At 29.2% G+C, this 7444-nt stretch overlaps 1 long non-coding RNA gene across 1 annotated transcript; it reads left to right on the forward strand.

Moving 5' to 3' along the window:
• The first annotated feature begins 4140 nt into the window (after positions 1-4140).
• Positions 4141-4884, forward strand: LOC105775453 (uncharacterized). The gene is made up of 2 exons (XR_001127688.2): positions 4141-4363; positions 4536-4884. It is a non-coding gene; the product is annotated as an uncharacterized LOC105775453 (long non-coding RNA).
• The last annotated feature ends 2560 nt before the right edge of the window (positions 4885-7444 follow it).

Raw genomic sequence — 7444 nt, forward strand, 5'->3', positions numbered from 1 at the left:
TTTATCATTCGGAACTCTTCAACTAACTCCTGATCGAATTTGATACATTTGACTCCTCTCTCTCTCTCTCTCTCTCTCTCTCTCTCTCTCTCTTAATATTTTGATTCTTTTTTTCTTGATTTTGTTTTATCCCTTTAATTTTATAGGTATTTTTTTGGGCTTGACTTTCATCCTATATATATCTATATGTGTGTGTGTGTTTACTTTGATTGTGGTTGTGGTAATATTTGATTGTTGGCTCGATATAAGGGTGTGTGAATAGCTTGATTGTGGATTTTCTTGAGTTATGATTTTGGTCGAAAATGAAATGATGAGTGGGTTAAGTATGAAAGGCTGCTAAGGTGGTTGGTTTAGAAGTAAGGCGTGGAGTTGACAATGGCTTTGGTAGGGTTTAGAGCTCGAGTCATTGATACTATTTGGATTATCAGGTTAGGGATAATGGTGCAAAGATTGAGTAACCAAAGTGTAAACTTGTACACATACTAATAATGCAATGCCAAACTTGCAACTTTTACTAATAGTTGAGTGGCTTAGGGTGTAGTTTACCCAATGATGAATACTAACCTAACGAGCACATCAAATGTCTGTTACTAAGATAACAAGCCAATGACTTAAACGATAACGTTCAGATAGTTTAGAAACTAATTTGTAACATTTTGAAATTAAGTCACTAAAAGGTAAACTTATTAATAGTTGAATGACTTTGGATGTAATTTACCTCTTTTTTGCATAATTAAGTTATTGTATGTTGACATTGCACTTTTAACGGGAGACACAAGTTCAAACTTTAAAAACAACATTGAGAAATAACTACGAATCTTAAACATGAACTATAAAACGATCATAAAAAATAGTGAGTTTTGTATCATTTACATCTCCCAAATTTATAATAATAATTTAAAAAATTGTGAATTACAATTAAATATTAAAAAAATGATAGGAAAATTTTCCATTGAAACTGTAAGTAGGACCACCAATAGTAATCACTGTTCTGCAAGAATCTTTGCAGAGTTTTGTTACATTTTTTTTTTCTCTCTCAAATGTGCCTCTCTAATACCCACACCACCTCCAAATTAGACTCACATGCACAAGGAGTGGAACTCAAAATTGAAATAAAGACTTTAGGGACAAAATTTAATGAAATATTAAATATTATGGTTAAACAGAAAAGTAAATTAAAATTATTAAATTCTTTTCGAGTTATTTTAAATTAAAATTGAGTAGAAAATTTCAATAAAAATTAAATTTTAGAGACAAAATTTAATCAAATAAATGTAAAGTGACGGACTTTAATATAGAGTTAAAGCATAGTAGTAAATTTACCTTTGATTTATAAGCACGATGATAGATATCGATTAAAATGAAAAATAGTTTCAGCTTCACTTAAAAATAATAGATCGGTGATAAATATCATTTGTGGGTTTTTTGTCCAAATTGTATTCTAGTTTAAGTCCCACTATCTAAGTTCGAATATTTTGCGATTACTAGTCTTTGCGTGTTGTAGGAATTTGATAGTGGTCAATATATTGATTGTAATTGTAATTCCGTTTGTGCATTATATTGATTGATTCCTATTGTAGTTATTGTAGGAATTTCAAGATTTTCATTTAGATATAATTTTTTCAGGATGAAAATGCTGATGTGGCATTAAATGATTGAAAAAGGGATGCAGATGATGTGACGTCACGATTTCATACAATCATTTCCTCAGAACCAAGTTAGAATTAAATCGATGAACCTATTAATGTACTTTATAATAAGCAATGACATGAGCCATATGCTTAGCAGTTGCCACCCCAGTAGAACCTCTACATCAAAAACCTCATGGAATCATGTTACCGACCATGGTTCCAACAACTGCAAGGTAGCACTACAGCAAGGTAATTTGTAGCTTGTTATTGTAACAAAGTTGATTGTGGTTACTCCACGGTGTCACTATGACATTTTATCGTAAAAGTTAAGTCTTGACTAGATCAAGTCACCGAAAAAGGATCAAAGTCATCTCGAATATCTTGATATAACATACTAATTACGCTTGATCTGGTACCGGCTACATCATATAAATTACACTTGATCCGGCATCGATCCTACCTTTATTACCAACGGTGTGGATTTTAGGCCATCTATGACATTATTGGTTTCCTGATTTGGTTAAAGTAGCCTTGTTGATACTCTCCAATGAAAATTTATATGTGAGAAGTGGGGGGATGTCTCCAAGCATTTTAAGTGATAATGTTCTTTGTCCGAACACACGGTTCCTTGATTCAACAATTCAGTGTCTCATGTTTCACATCAACTTCCCTAATATGATAAAGGCAATAGCCCCCCATTTGCTGCTGGCTATTGCCAACAGCTTCATGCAACTTCATTGGTACGTACGTTGTACCTATACTTCAATTTCAATGATTGATTCTCTTTTATCTTGTTTTCCTTTTAATCACATTTCGTTTTTAGTGGTGGAAAAAAAATATTATTTCGTTTTCATGGGTAAAAATTCTCTTTTTTTTGTAGTTAAATAAGCTCCTGACCTAAAATTTTTACTCATGAAAGTTATTGATTTTACTATTAAAGTGAAATATTTTTAAAAATTTAAACTAATTTGAATTTTATGAGAATAGTTTATTAATAAAAATAAAATAATAATTTTGAAAGTAAAACAAAATAATATTTTAAAATTTCTTGAAATTGCTTATATAATAAACACACTTGAATCACTCTTTTGAAAATCTTGATTACTCTTTTAAATTTTATGTTGATGTTAAAGTGTATAGAATTTCTATTGCTTCAATAAGAAATTAAGATAAAACTTGAAATTAAAAATGATTTTACTTTGATATTAAAATTAATGGTTTTATAGGTAAAAATCATAGGAAAAGGGTTTTTCTTTTACTAAAAAATAGTTTAAGGACTTGTTTAAATAAAGTGTAATAGTTTAAAGACCTTTTACAATATTTACCTTTGAGAAAAGTTGAAAGTAAAAATTATATTTAAAAATGAAATAGGAAATAAAAGTTATATAGGTAGCTACCTAAGTTGGATTTGTTCATTTACAAATGATCCTTTCATATTCATTCATTAGGAGAAAATTATCTTAGTAAGTCCTTTTATTGTGTTAAAATTATGTATTTAGTCTTTATACTTTAATTTGATATAATTTAAAATGTTAAGTTTTTTTTTAAAGTCCGATTGGCAGCATTGAGCGGCAATTCGACGATTCATATGGTAGAGTAGTACTCATCAAGTAGAAGAACATATCTCAGATCCAAGCTGGTCTAATTGTTAGTGGCGAAGCCAAGAGGGGCAGACAGGGCCTTGGGTCCTTTTGGTTAAATGGGAAAATTTTCTATTTAGCCCTTCCCAAAATACAAATCATTTAAATTAAGTATTTAAGCTCTTGAATAAATAAAATTTTACATTTTTAGCCCCTCTAAATAAATAATAATATAATTTAAGCATTTTAACAAAAAAAATTAACCTTGATCCTTCCAAAATTTTATAATATTATCTCACCCCCAAATAAAATTTTTGACTTCTCCCCTACTGATGATTAGTTTCAGATATCAAAGAAGAAAATTGTTTGAATTTTGGTTTGCATATTAATGGCATTCAAAGTTGTTTCATGAAGTCACACGATATCAGGCTGTGGCACGGTTTGTCCACACGGCCATGTAGTCCACCCACACCGTTAGGGGACACGGGCGTGTGACCCTTGTTTGCATAATTTTCTTATTTTTCTGTTTTGTTTTGATTTGATGCCTGATTGATACTGAATTGTTTTTTAAGCTACCTTATGCTCAATATAAAACCGAAATAGATTGAATTACATGATGTATTTGATTATATTTGATATGATGATGATTAATTGAGATTTTGATAAATAATTTGTATGTAATTGTTTGGTATTTGTTCGTAGTATTCTATTACTCAGGTTCGGTGACTGGACCGGGTAAGGGGTGTTACATGGAAAAATAAAAAGCAAAATTTTAAAAGAAGAAAAGAAATTTATCCTTTCAATTAGAGCCAAAGGTGAAAATGGAGAAGACGACACAACAACAATTTTACAATTGAGTGTCGAATGACTTAGATAAAAATTTTCAAATAATTTAATAACAATTTTGAGGAACGATGGAGTCAACAGATCTCGGGCTTCGACGTAGTGGGTTCAGTGTGGCTGAGTATGCAATATCTCTCCCTATAAAAAGCCTAACCCCATCTCTCACTGCTCCTCTTACAATCAAAATTTTCATTTTACTGTGATTCCAATTCTTCCTTGCCTCTCTGTCTCCATACAAAAACAAAACCATGGAGGAAAAAGAAAAGAGGAAGCTTTCAAAGAAGAAACCAACCCACAATCTTCAACAAGGTATGGTAAACTAAAAAGTTTTCCGATCACAACTTAAATTTCATCTCGTATTATTATCTTCCAATTTAATCAATTCAAGTTCAGGTTCGAGGATTTAGGATTTAGGGTTAGTTTAAATTAAAACTAAATAAATTACATTTTTTTATTTATTTTCATCTAATTTTTTTTTCAGGTCATCTAGGGCTGATGCATGGCAAATCCTATATGAAAATGGCTTCTTCTTCGTCATAATCTGGTGCTATCCTACCTGAGCTTGTCTTCTTTCTTTCTTTCTTTCTTTACTTATTTAATTATATATATAAATAAATAATATCTTCTTGACCTTGTAAGACCTTTTGTTGGGCATGTAAAAGGCAGTCCAGTATTTGGTGTTATAGTAGTGGTTGGGCATTGCTCTACACCATTGCCACCCATCTCTTCTTCTCCTTCCTTGTCTATCCCTCCTGAGCTGAACTTTTTCACCTTTGTAATAACACTTCTGCTGTTCTTTTTCATTTATTAAGAGTAAAAGCTTTCACTTTCTTGTTTGGGTTGAGGCTATGAAAGCCATCATAAATTCAATTTTGTTACTATATGTGCAGAGAGAATATATATATACAAACACACATACATATATGCTTTTGCAGGCATCGGTTTCGTTGTTTTATATGTTGTTGGGGGTGGAAAGTGAGAGAATAATTAAATAATAGGAATAATATTTGATTGTTTGTAAAAAAAAATGAATATTAAGCATTTCTCCTGACTACATATATCTTAATTACAATAAAATTTATTTTAAATTTAAAAAATATTTTTCCCCGAGGATTTATACTAGATTTAGGGCAGAGGAGAAAATAAAAATACATTTTGAAATCGAAATTAAATTATATATTTTACGGAAATAAAATATAATTTTATTCACACATATATATTTATAGTTTTTAGAAAGATTGAGTAAAAATGTATCATTATTGAGGGTAAGTTATAATTTTACCATGTATTTATTTAAAATTTTATAAACTTTGAAGGAATAAAGTTGAAAATTTTCATTTTAGGAAAGTTATGGCCTGCTAGCTATGCGTTCGTTCTTGATTTAGGGTTTAGAGTTTAGGGTTTATATCAAATTTTGAATTTAAAATTAATGTTTAAATAAATTTATTGGTATTTATTCATAAATCTTTCAATATTTTCTTATAATGTTCTCCAAGATTGGTAGTGTGTAAGAGTTTCTTTGCTCCTCGTGACTGGTATACTGTTAATTAATGAATGTACCCACATACCATACATATAATTATCCATATAGTTAAAATGTGTTTCAAGTCCCTATATTTTTATATATTTAAATTTTAGTTTTTGTTATTTTTCAAAATAATTTTTATTTTCATATTTTAAAATTTAAATCTAATTTTTAATATCATTAAAAATTTGTTAAATTTATTGGTGTAACATTTTAAAATAAAATAAAAATACATTTGATAGCCATGTAACCAAAAAATAGTGTTGCAATAAACTTGTTGAGGGTGGGCCAGCTCCTTCAAGTGAAGTCTTCAAAATGTTGTTCGCCGAACAGCGACCAAACCTCCAACAATCAAAGGTATTATCCTCGTATCAGGGTTTTATCCTTAGCCACCATGAAAAGCTGTGTACAATTCACGAAGAGGGAGTCTCGGTTGAAGGCACCTGAATTTAGGTAATCTAAGGTTTATAGGGCCTTTTATCTGCAACCATGATACCACGACGACACTTGAAGAATTCTCCCAAAAAATTAATCCACCCTCAACTAAACCCTAAATTTAAAAGAAATTTAACAATTAAACTTATATATTTAAATCTAAAAAATAAAGTGATTAAATTCCTTAAATAAAAGTAAATGGAGTAAAATCTAAATATGAAAAAAAAAGGTATAGGGACTTAAAAGCATATTTTAACCATAATATTAAATATATCCACTACTTTTAATTATTGGAGTTGTTCTTTCTGTCTGTCCGTCTGAAAACAAAAACACTTTTGTTTGTATGTTCCAAAGAAAAAGCTGATCGATTACGCCACGAACGGTGGGAATTGTTCAATCAATTTCTTTTTTCTACACTCATCCTTTTTGTCGTTTGATAATATTATGAGGATTACCGGATGGATGTTTACTTTCAGTACGATATGTTTAACTCTTTTTTTTATCTTATGTTATACTATTTTAATTTTACTGTCATCATTATTTTTATATTAACAGTAAGTAACGTACCCGTCTATCAGAGGCGAATTTAGGAGGCTAGAAGGGGCCTGGCCCCTAAAATGGAAAATTATTATTTAGGCCCTTAAATTTTTTTAAAAATTTTAAATCAGTAAAGGTAAATTTGTACTTTGACTCTCTAAAATTATAAAAATTCGATTTAATCCTTTAAAAATTATAAAGATATAGATTATAAAAAAATTAAAATTTCATTTCGATCCTCCCTAAGAAATTGTTCTAGCTTCGCCCCTTCCGCCCATCCAAAAAGGCCTTACAACTCCATCATTCATAAATAAATAACTTTATCTCTATTCGACTTCAGTTAAATTCAAATTTTAGTCAATTCGAACGAAATTTTCACAATAATATTTTTTTATTCATTAGATTCGAATTCAAAATCTTATTTAAATAATAATGAGTTTCTTTCATCTGTAATTAATTTCATTAATTTTATAATTTCTTGTTTATATAACCGGATGATGTAAGTGAAAGAAATTGATTAATTATGATTTTACTCCGCGTTGAAATTTGAGATTTAATCTTTTAATATGATGTCTCTATTTTTATAGTATTTTATTGGCAATTTAATTTTATTAACTTTATAATTTCTTGATGGAAGTACAAGAAATTGGTTAATTATGGTTTCAAACCTCATAGTTAAATTTGAAAATTAATCTCTTATGATACGGTCTCTTTGTTTTATAGTATTAACAAGTTCGAATTGGTAATGCTGTTAATTATTGTTAAAATGATGGAGTTTTTTAATTTATTGTTCAATTATATAATTAGAATTACATGAAAATCTAATTAATAATATTCAACCAATTTAGAAAATTATAACTCACCCTGTTATCACTTTTTATATCATACAAACT

Source organism: Gossypium raimondii, chromosome 1, assembly GCF_025698545.1.
Source record: "Gossypium raimondii isolate GPD5lz chromosome 1, ASM2569854v1, whole genome shotgun sequence".
In the NCBI taxonomy this organism is placed as follows: domain Eukaryota; kingdom Viridiplantae; phylum Streptophyta; class Magnoliopsida; order Malvales; family Malvaceae; genus Gossypium; species Gossypium raimondii.